The following is a 16,243-nucleotide window of genomic DNA, read 5'->3' as shown; positions in this document are numbered from 1 at the left end:
TAATTTTCTATCATTTTTTATTTTATGTAGCTTAGACAATTCATGTAAATTAATTCATTTTTATATGAATGACAATCTTTATTTTCTGTGTTTGAATCTTATCTTGAAAGTTTTAACAATTAGTTATTAAACTTTCAAAAAACTGGAACGTTTTTTTATAATAATATTTACAATTATTTATTTATGTTTTTAAAATTCAAAGCTGACTACTATTGCAACAATCTTTTGTAGTTTTTAGTAGTATTCAGTCTCAACTAACTTTCCATCTTTTATATTTGACCAAATTTTAATTAGCATAAATGACAATTAATGTAGCTAAAAATTTTAAATAATTTGCTTTTGATTATACTCAAAAGTTAATAAGTTTTGTATTAAAAACTAATAATTTATTTAACCAAATTAATATGTGGTGTATTACTTATTTCAAACTTACATTTAAAAATTCTTAGATATTTACTATAATTGCTTATTTATTTTAAAATATTCATCATCTTTAATTTTAATGATACATTTCAATCATTTATACATTAATTTATTTTTGTGTTTAAGAACCGGATTTGATCACTTTTTTTTAGCTTTAATATTCTTCGATTCAATAAACTTTACATCTTTTATATCTGACCAATTTTTAATTAGGCATAAATATCAAGAATTACCGATTCATCTAAATTGTTCCGGCCAAATTAAAAAATAAACTAATAAAAAACTAAATAGAAAATAAAAACTTTCCATCTTTTATATTTGACCAATTTTGTAACATCCCGTTTTTCTAGTTTCGGTAAATAAAATGAGAATATGGATTATTATGAGTCGGGCTAGTGTTGGGTAAAATGGATATGGGTTATGGACTTGGGTCATGAATGAAAGAAGGAAAAGACCATGGGCTTAAGCCCATGATCCATAATTATATAAACCATTAATCACCCATTTAATTCATTTCACACACATTCCATACACCTCCCAAAACACACACTTAAGCTATCTCTCTCTCTAGTCTCTCTCTAGCCGAAAGATAGAAGAAGAACCGATTCCGACCTAAGTTAGCCGTGCCAACTGAAGAAAGGAATAACAATTAACGGTGAACGTAACCGACTTCAGGTGAGTTTCTAGCCCCACTTCCTTGTTATGTTTTCGGGGTTGTGTGCATACTCGATGTGATAGTTAATACACTTACCTTAAGTGGTAAGTGTATGCCTTATATGAATTATGTATGTGTAAGTCCCCCCGGGGCGTCGCTGATCGATACGAGATCCGCACGAGGTCTAAGAGTGCGGAATCCTCCTAGACTCGTTTAATGGTGTAGAAAACGAAGAACACGATTACACATAAACAAACACACGAACAAACACACGAATGGGATAAACGAATCTGCAGATATTTTATATAATAACCAAACCACATTACAAACCGAACATAAACAAAGACACGACCGACCCGAGGTGAGCTCTACCTCGGGTCGTCCCACACGACTCTCCCTCTCTGTTTCTCTCTAGACAATTGAACTGAACACACAAAATTCTAACTTTCTGGATACTAAACCCTAAACAAGACACACATATATATAGATAACCAACTTCGCGGGCTTGGGCTTGGGCCAGTAGGCGAAGTTGTTCTAACTTCGCCTATGGCGAAGTTATTCTAACTTCGCCTATGGCGTCTCCGCTGGTCAAAATTGCATAGTGACGGTCACAAAATGCACCAACAGACTCCCCTTTGACCGTTGCTCTCAATTCTAACAAACACAAAAGATCATATGTTACAAAAGCATGCACCAACAGACTCTCTCTTAACTGATGATCTTCTGTTTGCTCCTTCTTGTAGGACTCGATTGCACTGTGATCTTCAGACTTGAACTTCACATATACATGCAACATCCATCCTGTCTTCAACCAGCCGTGTCTGAAACTGTCTTGTAGCTCCACAAATCTACCAATCACCCGACGTCTTCCATATCAGATCTCCCCTTCAGTGTAAGCTCCTCCGACTATATCGATCGAGGTCTTTGATACGCATGCATCCCCGTGCCTAATTGATCATCTCAACCAATCACGTGAAGTTCTTCTAACTTCACCAACACGTGAAGTTGGGCTCCCTCCACAACTTCACCAACACGTCGGAATTGTATAGTAAGATAAGGTTCAATCTTCAACTACTCAACATCAAGTGATCAATTTCATCATAAAACCACCTTGACAGAATCTAACACACATGACCATTAATTAATCCGAAGCATCTTCAATCACCATGGATAACGATCAAGAACAAAAACAAATTAATTCCCGATTAAATCCAACTTGTTCCAAAATCGTAACAGGGTCCAGTTCTCGAACGCCTTGAAAATAACATAAATAATATGCTCTGACCGCAATCCAGTAATGACGAAAACCTTCAGTTCGATTTGACAGTTGGTCAACCTCGAACAACAACAATTTTTTTGCCCACAAACACCCAAATATGTGTCAATATCCAGTTTCAATCAATATCCCATTCACAACTTCAACTCCATATCCAGAGTTGACCCATATTTGTTCTCACGTAAGACCAAGAGATACCAAGTTTCACTCGTTGTCGGAACAACACTTTCGGTCTCACAATAATCGTGTACACATGGCCATACAGACGAAAACTCCAAACATTTTTTTTTAATTTTTTTAAAAATTTTTTTTAACTTCGCCAAAAGTCAACTTCGCCTAAAAGTCAACTTCGCCCCTCATTAACTTCGCCTGGCTATAACTTCGCCCAAAAGTCAACTTCGCCTAAAAGTCAACTTCGCCCCTCATTAACTTCGCCTGGCTACTAACTTCGCCAAAACCCTAAAATTTTAGCGACAACTTCGCCTGAACCCAATAACTTCACCTACGGCGGCTGTTCGGCCAAAAACACATCAGAAACACCAAAACGCAGATCTTGAACCATAGCATAAGAGCCTAAGGCTCTGATACCAATTGTAGGTTCCCAGCCGGATCTACACAGGTTTATCTCATAATACGTAGGTGCGGAATCCCTACGTAACACGATACGAGCGTAAGATGTATAATACGTTAAACCGAAACACAAACACACGTTACAATACTAATAAGACACGTTGTATTGCAACTCTTCAACACGTGATATTCAATCACAAAAACACGTTCTTCAGTTCATTATCAAAATAAGCCGTAAGTTGAGGTTAAATACACCTCGACAACTTCGCCTAACTTGTTAGGCGAAGTTGTCCTAACTTCGCTTGTCCACAAGTTCGCCTACATCCCAGGCGAACTTGTGTGACACAATATCTAACACCAAATGAAAAAATCTAACTCGATTACAGACACATACAAAACACTAGATACTGAACTACTAACATCATGCACCAACAGTATGATGATTGGTTGACGGTGCGTGAACGATCTTCGGATATTGCATGTACCGTCAGGTGGTAGCTAAAGATGTGATTGATATATATGATGTAAGGTAAGATGCGTGTATGAATATATATGATGTATGCATAATGTATGTATGATATGTTGATGGTACGTGAAAGCTCTTCGGAGATTGCACGTATTGTCAAGAAAAGTATGTAAGAACAGGTATGGTATGAAGGATGGAAGAAAGGGTACCGGACCCAATAATATCCGAGGATAAAGGGAGACCTGACCCTAATAATATCCGAGGATGAAGGGAGACCGGACCCTAATAATATCCGAGGATAAAGGGAGACTGGACCCTAATAATATCCGAGGATGGAGGGTACTGGACCCTAATAATATCCGAGGTATGTAGGGTGAAATGCCCTTTATAACGAAATGTTAGCTATAAATATGTATGGACGAATGAAGTACAGGATATGTATGTAATGTGTACCTTCGGGCACATATTTGTGTATGTAAAGTAAGTCATGTGATTAACTAGAACTCACTCAGTGTAACTGACTTTTAGTATGCACGCAGGTTAACAGATTGAGGCAGCTGGTTTGAGATGTACACATGGCATGGACTTGAAGAAACTGGCATCTCAAGGAAGTGTTATGTTATTTTAAAGACAATTTTTATGTTATTTGATTTGAAATGATCGTTAAGACAAGAAATATGGTTATGTAATGAATTGGTTTGAATGTTTTTAATATTCCGCGAATGTTTTTATTAACTCTGATATTTAGAACTGTGTTTATGAGTAAATCCAACGTCGCAAGTAGGGCACCGGTAACGGGGCCTTACAAGTTGGTATCAGAGCAAAGTTCGAGAGATTTAAGCATCCTACATGCTTAGACTCGAATAGAGAATGGGATTAAAGTAAGAAAAGAAAGAAGATGCCAGTACGAGAATGCCATGTGTCGCTCAAGCAAACTAAGTAAAGGTAAAGTATGTGAGTAAGTTCACATGTAAAGTAGAATAATGAATGAATGTTTGCATGATTGCTAATAAAGAATGTATGAATGCTAGCTTAAATTGCTAGGGATAGGAGTATGTGATGATATGTACAGTTTGATTGTTTAACTGTTAGAAGTAGAACTAGCACAAGTGGACTCACAAAGGGAAATGTATAGGACACGGAGATTAACGTGATCAGCTAATCACAGCTGGCCAATGTTATTACCTGTTAGCCTTACTATCCTTGTACTAAATGGTTTCTTAAGTGATGAAGTTTGTGTTTCCTTATAGAATACGAATAGCTAGAGCTAAGAAAGCTGCTAGAAAAGGAGGACGTACAGGATTTCGTGGCAGGCCACGCGTTGTCCGAGAACCGTCAGTGGAAGCAACTACTAACAATGAGGGAGAAGGAAGTGCAGCTGGTCGAAACCCGAGTAACAACGAGGGGTATCAACTTGACCCTGCTGTTCAAGCTGCCATTGCTCAAGCGGGTAGCAGCTGCTGCGAAGAACTGGAATGCTGAAGGGTCTGCTGGAGGCCGTGAAAGAACGCTGAAAGGGCGGAAGGAGATTGTAACATCCCCAAAATTTTGGTCCAAATTTGACAACTTAGTTAAGTTGAAGGATCAAAATTATTCCCTAAAATAAGTGTTGGGAAAATTTAAAGAAAACAAGATCATTCAATAAGAAAATAAAATATACCATAAATAAAGTCACATTATGTTAAGGATATGGAATAAGGAAATTCCATCCCACATTGAAAGATGTAAGAAAGTGGAAGCATTCCACATGGGTATAAATAAAGAAATTAAAACCCATCCCACATGGAAAGTGGTAAAGAAATGGAAGCTATTTATAAGGAAGAGATTTTCCATAATAATATTCTTATATTCCTAGCATGCACCAGTGGTCCTAGTGGAGGGTACGAAGCACCCGACGCGCATGCGCACGGGCTCGGGCACGGGCTCGGGCGAAGGGCGTTGGGCGATGGGCGCAATGTGGCGCTTTGATGGCGCACTTTGCACTTCGCACACTCGCATCGCCGCGGGCCGCTTGAGAGCCGCCTTAGTATTTTTGGACAATGGGAGTTAGACCCGGAAGTGACAAGCTAGCAAAAGACAAGGGACTAAAAGTAAAAAATTGAGTTCAGGGACCCATCGCGCTACGCGACGAGCCCAGAACTCAGGTCATCGCGTACCGCGATGGACCTTGGTGAGTCAGCGGACACGTGACAGCTTGTGGTATGGCGGCGGAGGAATTGCGGCGCCGCGGTACGCGACGGGAGTACCAAGACCCATCACGGTACGCGATGGGTTACAAAATCAGCTATAAAAGGGAGGGGTCACGGCTCATTCATTCTTACACCAAATTTTCTCTCTCTAGATTCTCTCTCCAGAAATCACTCTCTCTTTACCTCGGTTTCCGTGCCCCGACCCGACAATCGTCACCTCGTACGTGCACGTCATTCTATCTCGAAGTACGTGCACGTCATGACGGACACCATATGTTGCCTCGTTTTGCGTGCTAACCTCAAAGTTCGTGCTAAGTCCCGAAGTTCTGACAATATAAGCACCAGTACGCGACATAGAGTAGAAGTGCTGCTCGTACAAACTTAGGTATCTAACTTCGAATACCCGTGTAAGGTAAGGGTTCTGACCTAAGTCATTATGGTATTATTATTATATGGCTTAGACCATAGTAAGGGGTATAGCCCAAACCTTGATCATAATTATGTTTACATAAGCTTTAAACATACAAAGGATTATAATAGTGTTTCTTTACAACTAAGAAACATCAGTTTTACATTCATAAGGAAATATAGTTTCTTCACGATTAAGAAACATAGCATTCGTATACAAAGAATATAGTTAAAACATTGTTTCTTCATGTGTAAGAAACATAAGACTTTACATGCATAGCAGTCAATGAATGTTTCTTCTTGAAGAAGAAACAAATTATAGATGTTTCTTCATGAAGAAGAAACTCATCATATGATTTGGTAAATAAACAGAAAGACTACGGGTCTAAATATTTTATTTAAACAAATGATTAATCAAGGTTTAAAGCTATTTAAACCAGACTAAAGGTCTATAGCCGGATCAAGAGACGATCTGGATATTTATATACCTATTTTATTATAGGTCAATCAATCAATCAATCAGTCAATCAATCATTCATTCACAGTCAAGGTTTCAAACGAAATCACCATATCATTCAGAACAGACAATCACAGGTGAATACGTTCAAACCTTTTATAACGTGAATACGTTAACCTTTTCAATCAGTCAAAACATATTTATACTCGATAAAGATGAACGGGTGTTTGTTTTAACGAGTCAGACAATGTTTACATGAGATCGTGTAATCTCTAAAACGTTATAATACAAAGTAGAGAATAATATCAACTCAGACCGAATACACATATGTCTGGATCCAAACATAACTGTTAAAGCCCAATCAATCAATCAATCAAAGGCAATGAAGCCTCGGGCTGCAACGGTAATGACCAGTTCTCAGATCAGGGCCGTTTGGCTTGGGGAATACCGTTATGTGTGTAGGGCAGTGGTACATATACCGGAAGTAGAAATGCTTCTACTGAGCTTGTCAAGAAAACTATGTTTGTATTATAATGTCATTAAAATGTTATATAGATTCATACGTGTTCACCAGCATATAGCTGACGTATTTTTTTTCCCACATTTCAGGGAATACAGATTAGTACAGGTAGCAAGACATTCATAGAGTTAGATCCTCGCAAGGTAATGATGGCTCAGTTTTTAATTATTAAAATATTACAAACGGTATTTCAACAAGCTTTATAAATGAAACACCGAGTATTTATTATCCGAGAAGATTTCAAATAAATTAAATATTCTATTCAACCAAAGTCTTCCGCTAAAATAACCCGCAACTCTGATGTATTTATAAAACAGGTACCAACTATTGGTCATACGCCTAGGCCCTAAGCCGGGGTGTAACATAGATGGTAAGAAAAATGATGAAGGGGAGGGGGAAGAATCAAGCGTGGTTAAGTCAATGAAGGTTGATGACAAGAAAAGGGGCCGAGGTGGGTGCAACTATAAGTCCTTCAAGGGTTGTGACCCGCCGAAGCTGACTAGCTTGGGAGAGGCAATCGCTACTCTCCAATGGATAACTACTATGGATAAGGTTATCCGCATTAGCAAGTGCCGTCACGACCAAACTGTAGGTTTTGCCACCCAATCATTTCTTGATGAAGCCAGTACTGGTGGGAAACTGTTGAACAGAGGAATACCCGGGAGGAGATCAAAGCTATGCGATGGGATGATATGAAGGAGTTGGTAATGAAGAGGTTTTGTGCTGATGCGGAGGTTGAGAGGGTTGAAATGAAGTTATTGAGCCTAAAGGCGGGTGAGATGAAACACCACAAATACACCACTGAATTCAACCGTCTATCAAGGTTGGTGCCAGATATGGTGAACACTGAAGCCAAGCGGATCAAGTGTTACCTTAGAGGAATACCGCAGAAGGTTTACGTCTTGGTCAAGGCTGGTAGACCGGGGTACTTTTGATTCTGCTGTAGGACTCGCAGAAATGGTTTATGACGACTTGTCGGCAGATGATGTGAGGTTGGAAGAGAAGAAGGATAAAAAATGGGTCACTCCTGTCAAGCGCCCAGGTACTCAGTTATGGAACCCTAGGGACAAGAAGTAGAAGGTGTGGGGGAGAAAGACATGCAAGACATGTGGAAAGGTACACGGTGGCGAGTGCAAGTGGGGTACTGGTTCGGACGTGTGCCACAAATGTGGAAAGGCTCATGGTGGAGAGTGCAGGATGGGGACAAATGCATGCTATAAGTGTGGGAAGATGGTGCATTATGCTAATGAATGCAATGCAAAACCCGCATGCTATAAGTGCGGTAAGACGAGTCATTTTGCAAGGGAATGCACGGAGGGGGAAGCTGGAGGTAGTGGGAAGAAAGATGCTGATCAAGCAAGGCCGAGGACTAGAGCCTACATGCTGACCCAGGAACAATCTAGGCAGATTCCTGATGTTGTGACTGGTACGTTCTTAGTAAACGGTATTTCTGCTTCAATATTATTTGATTCGGGTGCGAATAGAAGTTTTGTAACTACGACATTTAGTAAACTAGCTAAAATGAAATGTTGCCGGGTGTCTGAAACCTTCATGGTAGAAACCGCTGGTGACACCTCGGTGAAAATAATGAAAATGGTTAAGGACTGTAAGATAGAATTAGAGGGACATGAGTTCCCTGTTACTTTGTATGTTATGACCTTAGGAGGATTCGATGTAGTTTTGGGGATGGATTGGTTATCTGAATACGAAGCTCAGATAGTATGTAAGAGTAGAATAATAAACCTAAAGTCCTTGGATGGCGGTGCGGTGACAGTTTATGGTGATAAGGAAAGTTCAGGGCTTAACGTCATTTCGATGATAAAAGCCGAAGGGTTATTAAGGCGAGGGTGTGGTGCCTACCTGGCGTATGTTGTCAACGCCATTGCCGAGACGAAAGAAATGAAAGATGTTCCTATCGTATGCGGCTACCTAGAAGTATTTCCTGAGGATCTTCTGGGGTTGCCACCGGAGCGCGAGATAGAATTCCAGATAGATTTAGTACTAGGAGCCCAGCCCGTTGTGAAAGCACCTTACCGTCTAGCCGCGTCTAAAATGAAGGAACCGATGTCCCAACTACAAGAACTCCTCGACAAAGGTTTCATAAGACCAAGTGTTTCCCCTTGAGGCGAAAGAAATGAAAGATGTTCCTATCGTGTGCGACTACCCAGAAGTATTTCCTGAGGATCTTCTGGGGTTGCCACCGGAGCAGGAGATAGAATTCCAGATAGATTTAGTACCAGGAGCCCAGCCCGTCGCGAAAGCACGTTACTGTCCAGCGCCGTATGAAATGAAGGAACTGATATCCCAACTGCAAGAACTCCTCGACAAAGGTTTTATAAGACCAAGTGTTTCCCCTTGGGGTGCGCCAGTACTGTTCGTGAAGAAGAAGGATGGAAGTATGAGAATGTGCGTAGACTATCGCGAGTTGAAAAGGCTTACGGTAAAGAATAGATATCCTTTGCCAAGGATTGACGATCTGTTTGACCAACTGCAAGGGTCAAGTTGGTTCTCACGAATAGATCTCAGATCAGGCTATCATCAGTTGAAAGTGAAAGAGGCAAACATCCCTAAAACAACAATCCGAACGCGGTATGGACACTACGAGTTCCTTGTGATGTCATTCGATCTAACAAATGCTCCTGCAGCATTTATGGATATGATGAATAGGGTGTGTTGGCTAATGTTGGATAAGTCAGTTATTGTCTTCATCGACGATATATTGATTTATTCAAAGAGCGAGTCTGATCATGCTGAGCATCTGAAAGAGGTATTGGAGACTCTCAAGAAAGAGAAGTTGTATGCTAAGTTTTCGAAATGCGCGTTTTAGTTGCAAGAAGTGCAATTTCTAGGTCACGGGATTAATCCTGAAGGGATTAATCCTGAAGGCGATAACAAATTGGAAGACTCCGCAGAATCCGACTGATATACGAAGCTTCCTAGGGTTAGCTGGCTACTATAGGAGATTCATCGAAGGTTTCTCCAAGATAGCCGCTCCATTGACCGATATGACCCGAAAGTCGATAGTATTAAGTTGGGGTAAGTTTCAAGAAGAGGCTTTTCAGGAGTTAAATAAGAGACTCACGCAAGCTCCAATCCTTTCTTTACCCGATGGTGATGAGGATTTGGTTGTTTGTACTGATGCTTCGCATCGTGGGTTAGGTTGCGTGTTGATGCAACGAGGAAAGGTGATAGCTTACGCGTCTAGTTGAAAGTCCATGAGAGTACTTATCTGACACATGATTTGGAGCTAGCAGCAGTAGTACATGCTCTCAAGATATGGAGACACTATCTGTATGGTACTAAGTGCACCATTTACACATATCATAAGAGTTTAAAGTACTTATTCGAGCAGAAGGAATTGAACATGAGGCAGAGAAGATGGTTAGAATTGATAAAGGATTACGACTGTGATATTAAGTACTACCCTGGTAAAGCTAACGTGGCCGTTGATGCGCTAAGCCGTAAGAATGAGGAAGTCATTGCAACAGTAAAGTCATATCAGCTAATTATAAACTCATGCTTATTTGAAGAAATCATCAAGGTGCAGTCAGAAGTGCTGGTAGATGAAGGGCTAGTAAAGAAAGAAAGGATTTTCGGTCATCAAGACGAGTTGATGAAAAACACGCATGGTGTTAAGACTAGGTTTAACCGTATGTGGATTCCACGCCATGGAGATCTCAGAGGTCGAATCTTAGATGAAGCTCATAAGTCAAGGTATTCGATTCATCCAGGAACTACGAAGATGTACCAAGATTTGAAAAGAGACTATTGGTGGCCAGGAATGAAGAATGACGTGGTAGATTACGTCAGTAAGTGCTTAACTTGTTTACAAGTCAAGACAGAGCATCAGAAGCCTTATGGGAAGATGCAACCTTTGGAGATACCAGAATGAAAATGGGAACACATCACCATGGATTTCATCACTAAGCTACCTCGTACAACTAAGCATTATGAAACCATCTGAGTGGTTGTGGACCGTTTGACCAAGAGTGCTCACTTTCTGCCTATACGAGAGGCTATATCGTCAGAGACGTTAGCAAGTTTGTTCATTAAAGAGGTTGTATCTAAGCATGGAGTGCCGTTATCGATAGTGTCTGATAGAGATACTCGGTTTACTTCAAGGTTTTGGAAGAAGTTCCATGAAGCTATGGGAACAAGATTGAACATCAGTACGGCGTACCATCCTCATACAGATAGACAGTCTGAAAGGTAGATCCAAACCCTTAAGGATATGCTACGTGCTTGTGTTTTAGACTTTGGAGGGAGTTGGGATGATCATCTGCATCTGGCAGAGTTCTCTTATAACAACGGCTACCATTCAAGTATTGGTGTGCCACTATTCGATATGTTGTATGGAAGACGTTATAGAACTCTGATATGTTGGGGAGAGATTGGTCAAAAAGAGATGGAAAGTTTGGAAGTTGTTCAAGAAACTTCTTCAAAGTTTGATCAGATCAAGGCTAGAATGAAAGCTGATCAAGATAGACAGAAGTCGTATGCTGATAAGCGGCGACGACCAATCGAGTTTAACGTTGGTGACAACGTGATGCTCAAGGTCTCACCTTGGAAAGGAATTATCCGTTTTAGGAAGAGAGGAAAGTTGAGTCCGAGGTACATTGGACCGTTCAAGATTCTAGATCGAGTAGGTGAAGTGGCTTACAAGTTAGATTTACCAGAAGAGTTAGAAGGAATTCACTCAACCTTTCATGTTTCTCATATGAGAAAATGTCTGGCTGATAACACGTCACACGTGCCATTAATGGACATTGAGGTTGATGAACAGTTGATCTACATTGAGCAACCAATCGATATAGTTGATCGCAAGGAGAAGCAACTCCGTCACAAGGCTATACCCTTAGTGAAAGTGATATGGAAGCATCACAAAGGATCGAACGCTACATGGGAAGCGGAGGAAGAGATGCGCAAGTTTTATCCAGATTTGTTTATGTAATATTTAGTTTCGGGGGAGAAACCTCTTTAAGGAGGGAAGACTTGTAACATCCCGTTTTTCTAGTTTCGGTTAATAAAATGAGAATATGGATTATTATGAGTCGGGCTAGTGTTGGGTAAAATGGATATGGGTTATGGACTTGGGTCATGAGTGAAAGAAGGAAGAGACCATGGGCTTAAGCCCATGATGCATAATTATATAAACCATTAATCACCCATTTAATTCATTTCACACACATTCCATACACCTCCCAAAACACACACTTAAGCACTCTCTCTCTCTAGCCGAAAGATAGAAGAAGAACCGATTCCGACCTAAGTTAGCCGTGCCCAACTGAAGAAAGGAATAACTATTAACGGTAAACGTAACCGACTTCAGGTGAGTTTCTAGCCCCACTTCCTTGTTATGTTTTCGGGGCTGTGTGCATACTCGATGTGATAGTTAATAGACTTACCTTAAGTGGTAAGTATATGCCTTATATGAATTATATATGATGATTGCTTGACGGTACGTGAACGATCTTCGGATATTGCATGTATCGTCAGGTGGTAGCTAAAGATGTGATTGATATGTATGATGTAAGGTAAGATGCATGTATGAATATATATGATGTATGCATAATGTATGTATGATATGTTGATGGTACGTGAACGCTCTTCGGAGATTGCACGTATTGTCAATAAAAGTATGTAAGAACAGGTATGGTATGAAGGTATGGAAGAAAGGGTACCGGACCTTAATAATATCCGAGGATGAAGGGAGACCGGACCCTAATAATATCATAGGATGAAGGGAGACCGGACCCTAATAATATCCGAGGATGAAGGGAGACCGGAACATAATAATATCCGAGGATGGAGGGTACCAGACTCTAATAATATCTGAGGTATGTAGGGTGAAATGCCCTTTATAACGAAATGTTAGCTATAAATATGTATGGACGAATGAAGTACAGGATATGTATGTAATGTGTACCTTCGGGCACGTATTTGTGTATGTAAAGTAAGTCATGTGATTAACTAGAACTCACTCAGCGTAGTTGACTTTTAGTATGCACGCAGGTTAACAGATTGAGGCAGCTGGTTTGAGACGGACACATGGCATGGACTTGAAGAAGCTGGCATCTCAAGGAAGTTTTATGTTATTTTAAAGATAATTTTTATGTTATATGATTTGAAATGATCGTTAAGACAAGAAATATGGTTATGTAATGAAATGGTTTGAATGTTTTTAATATTCCGCGAATGTTTTTATTAACTCTGATATTTAGAACTGTGTTTATGAGTAAATCCAACGTCTCAAGTAGGGCACCGGTAACGGGGCCTTACAAATTTTTAATTAGGCATAAATGTCAAGATTAATGTATAAAAATGAAAAAAGAATTATCTGATGAATTTATTGTTAAATAAGGTAGTGTTGCTAAAGTGTTGACAATAATTTCGTGATAATTAAAAAAATTAATAGTATATTGTTTAGTTATTGAATTTTCAAGAAAAATGTAAAGTTTTTTTATAATAATAATTACATTTATTTATTTCTGTTTTTACAAAACCGAATTTGACGACTTTTGCAACAATCTTTTGTAGTTCTTAATAGTATTCAATGTCATCAAACTTTCCATCTTTTATATTTAACCAATTTTTAATTACGCATAAATGTCAAGATTAATGTATACAGTTGAAAAAAGAATTATATAATAAAATTGATTTTAAATAAAGTAATGATGTTAAAAGAGTTTGAAACATAATTTACTGCAGATTGCATTCACTTTAATTAAATTTTAATTAGGGAATGACTTCTATGTAATAAAACTAAAATTAACCGGTTTAATTTTAATTATCTATATATTATTTTAATTGTAAGTAATTAGTGAAATTAGTAGAATAAAAATTTATTGCTTCGATTTAACTCAATGCATTTAACTAAAAAGTCTTTGAATCGAAATAAAAAAAAAGTTTAATTACAAAATAATTTATAATAAAATATACCTTTATTATTTATTTATGTTGAAATGAAACTCATAATAACTTAAGACTTTAATTGTATATTTAATCAGGTTGCTATGGTTTATTTTGTTTTTTAAATTTTGAAGCAAAATGAATTTTATTTTTGTGAAATGTCGAAGAAGTTGATGGTGGGCTAATATGATTATAACATGTTCATGTCTTCGTTTGGTTTTTTAATTTAGGTGTATAGTAAGTTTGTGTGAGTATTAAAATTTTATGTACACAAGTTAAATGCTTAATATTTTGGTTACAAACTTATGTTAACTATTTGTGTTTGTTTAAAATGTTAGTTATGAAATTTTATGGTTGTTTATTTGTTTTCAACCCATGTCTAACATGGGCTACTATTTTAGAAATATATTGGTGGGTTAGATACTTTTACATAAATGAATTAATTTATGATCATTTATGTCGATTCAAGTTAGCTGATAGTCTACATATCCAGTAGAGTAAGTTGTGTTATTGTTGTTTTCTATGTAACATTTTTAATTTCCATGTCTTTAATATCTTTATGAACACCAAATATAAATAACCTATAATTGTCACTAAAGTTAATAGTATTTGGTTTCCAAGTTTACTAATTTTTCTGTTTTATGTATTAAAATCCTTCATTAAGTCAGCAAAATTGAAACATCGCGCTCTATAAAATTCTGTTTTTATATTTATGTTGTTCATCGTTTTCATATGCTAACCATATTATACTATATTATAGATTTGTTTAAAATTAAATAAAACGGAACTTTTGGGGTCAATCAACGTCTTCCAATAAGAGGAGTTATTCAAACTGTTAGTCATTTTATTATTTTTTTAGTTACTCTTTAAATGTTTTTTAAGAATGCATTTTTTTAAACGTACAGCTTCAACACCAAGAAAACTACTTATTAACATTTTGAACGGTAACAATTTATTTTAAACGTGTTAATACACTATATTGTATTAATATAATTTTTTTATTAACTAAAATATAGTATATAAAAATGAATATGTTATTAACCAAAAATTAGGCACTTGTAACAGAAACTTATAAACGATTTTTAATATATTTATTATTAACTACATTATACATTTATGATAAACAAAGTTTTAATAACACTGAATGTATGTTTACACATTTCTTTTTTCTATTTTCTTTTTTAGAAATGATACGAAACATAATTTTCTATCATCCAATGCTATTTTATTTTCTTAAAACCAATTAAAATATGTGTTTTAATTAAGATGTGTATACGAATCAATTTATGTTAATTAGAGGCGCAAAGATATTTCTCCATTATTTTTTTTACTTATATTTGGTTTACTCAATTTATATTGTTTCCAAACATAGCAGCAAAATTCACAAATTTAATTGTGGTCTATATAAAAAAACAGTTTTTTGGTTTTTAAGTAAGATCATACCAATTATTTTTTTATATTTTAATTTGAACTAAAACTTTCATAAACACATTATGCTAAATAAATCAAAAAGACCGAAATTATTTTGACTCATAGATTGGTTTTAAAAGTCGGCATGCCAATAATGTTACTAAGCAATATGGATCAGAATAACGGTTTGTGTAATGAAACTAAATTGCGAGTAATTAATTTGGGTAGGGGTTTTGTTGAAGTAAAAGTTATTTCATGTACTAATACTGGTTATCGCACTTATATAATTCGTTGTGGTCTAACACCTTCATATAAGAAACTTTCGTTTAAATTGAAGAGAAGATAGTTTTTTTCCAGTTGTAGTCTGTTTTGCAATGAACATTAACAAAAGTCAAGGTCAATCTCTAGCAAAAGTTGACATATATCTCAAAGACCCGGTGTTTACACATAGACAACTCTATGTAGTTTTATCAAGAGCGAAGAGTGGTGTTAAAATTTTTATATTAAACAAGGAAGACAATGTTACAAATAAAGAATAAATATGGTTTATAAGGAAGTCTTTTTTGTAGCTTATAAATTATACATTTTTAACCTTTGATTATGTTTTCAAAGATTGTAATTTGAATGTTATTTGGGTCTATCTTTGTGTTTCACAATCATTTGTTTTCGTACCAACATTTACAACTTTAAGTATGTTGTCGTCCGGAATAAGATATAACAACTTATGTTTTCCTTTCAAATGAAATGTGTTTGTTCGAAAATATCAATATTTCCACCCGTGTCGTACACGAGTTAATAACCTATTAGTACTATAAAGAAAAAAATTGCAATTATATTTTCATAAAACGTAAGATTACAATATTACATGTTTTGAAATAATATAATATTTGAGTATTGAGTATTACGTGTATGTAAATTTAATCAATAGATACGTTAATCAGCGATTACATATGCGTAATT

Source organism: Bidens hawaiensis, unplaced genomic scaffold (genome assembly GCF_021521415.1).
Source record: "Bidens hawaiensis isolate Kalapana, Puna unplaced genomic scaffold, B.hawaiensis_p1.1 tig00050433_1, whole genome shotgun sequence".
NCBI classification, from domain to species: Eukaryota; Viridiplantae; Streptophyta; class Magnoliopsida; order Asterales; family Asteraceae; genus Bidens; species Bidens hawaiensis.
Note: the sequence above shows the minus strand (reverse complement) of the source record.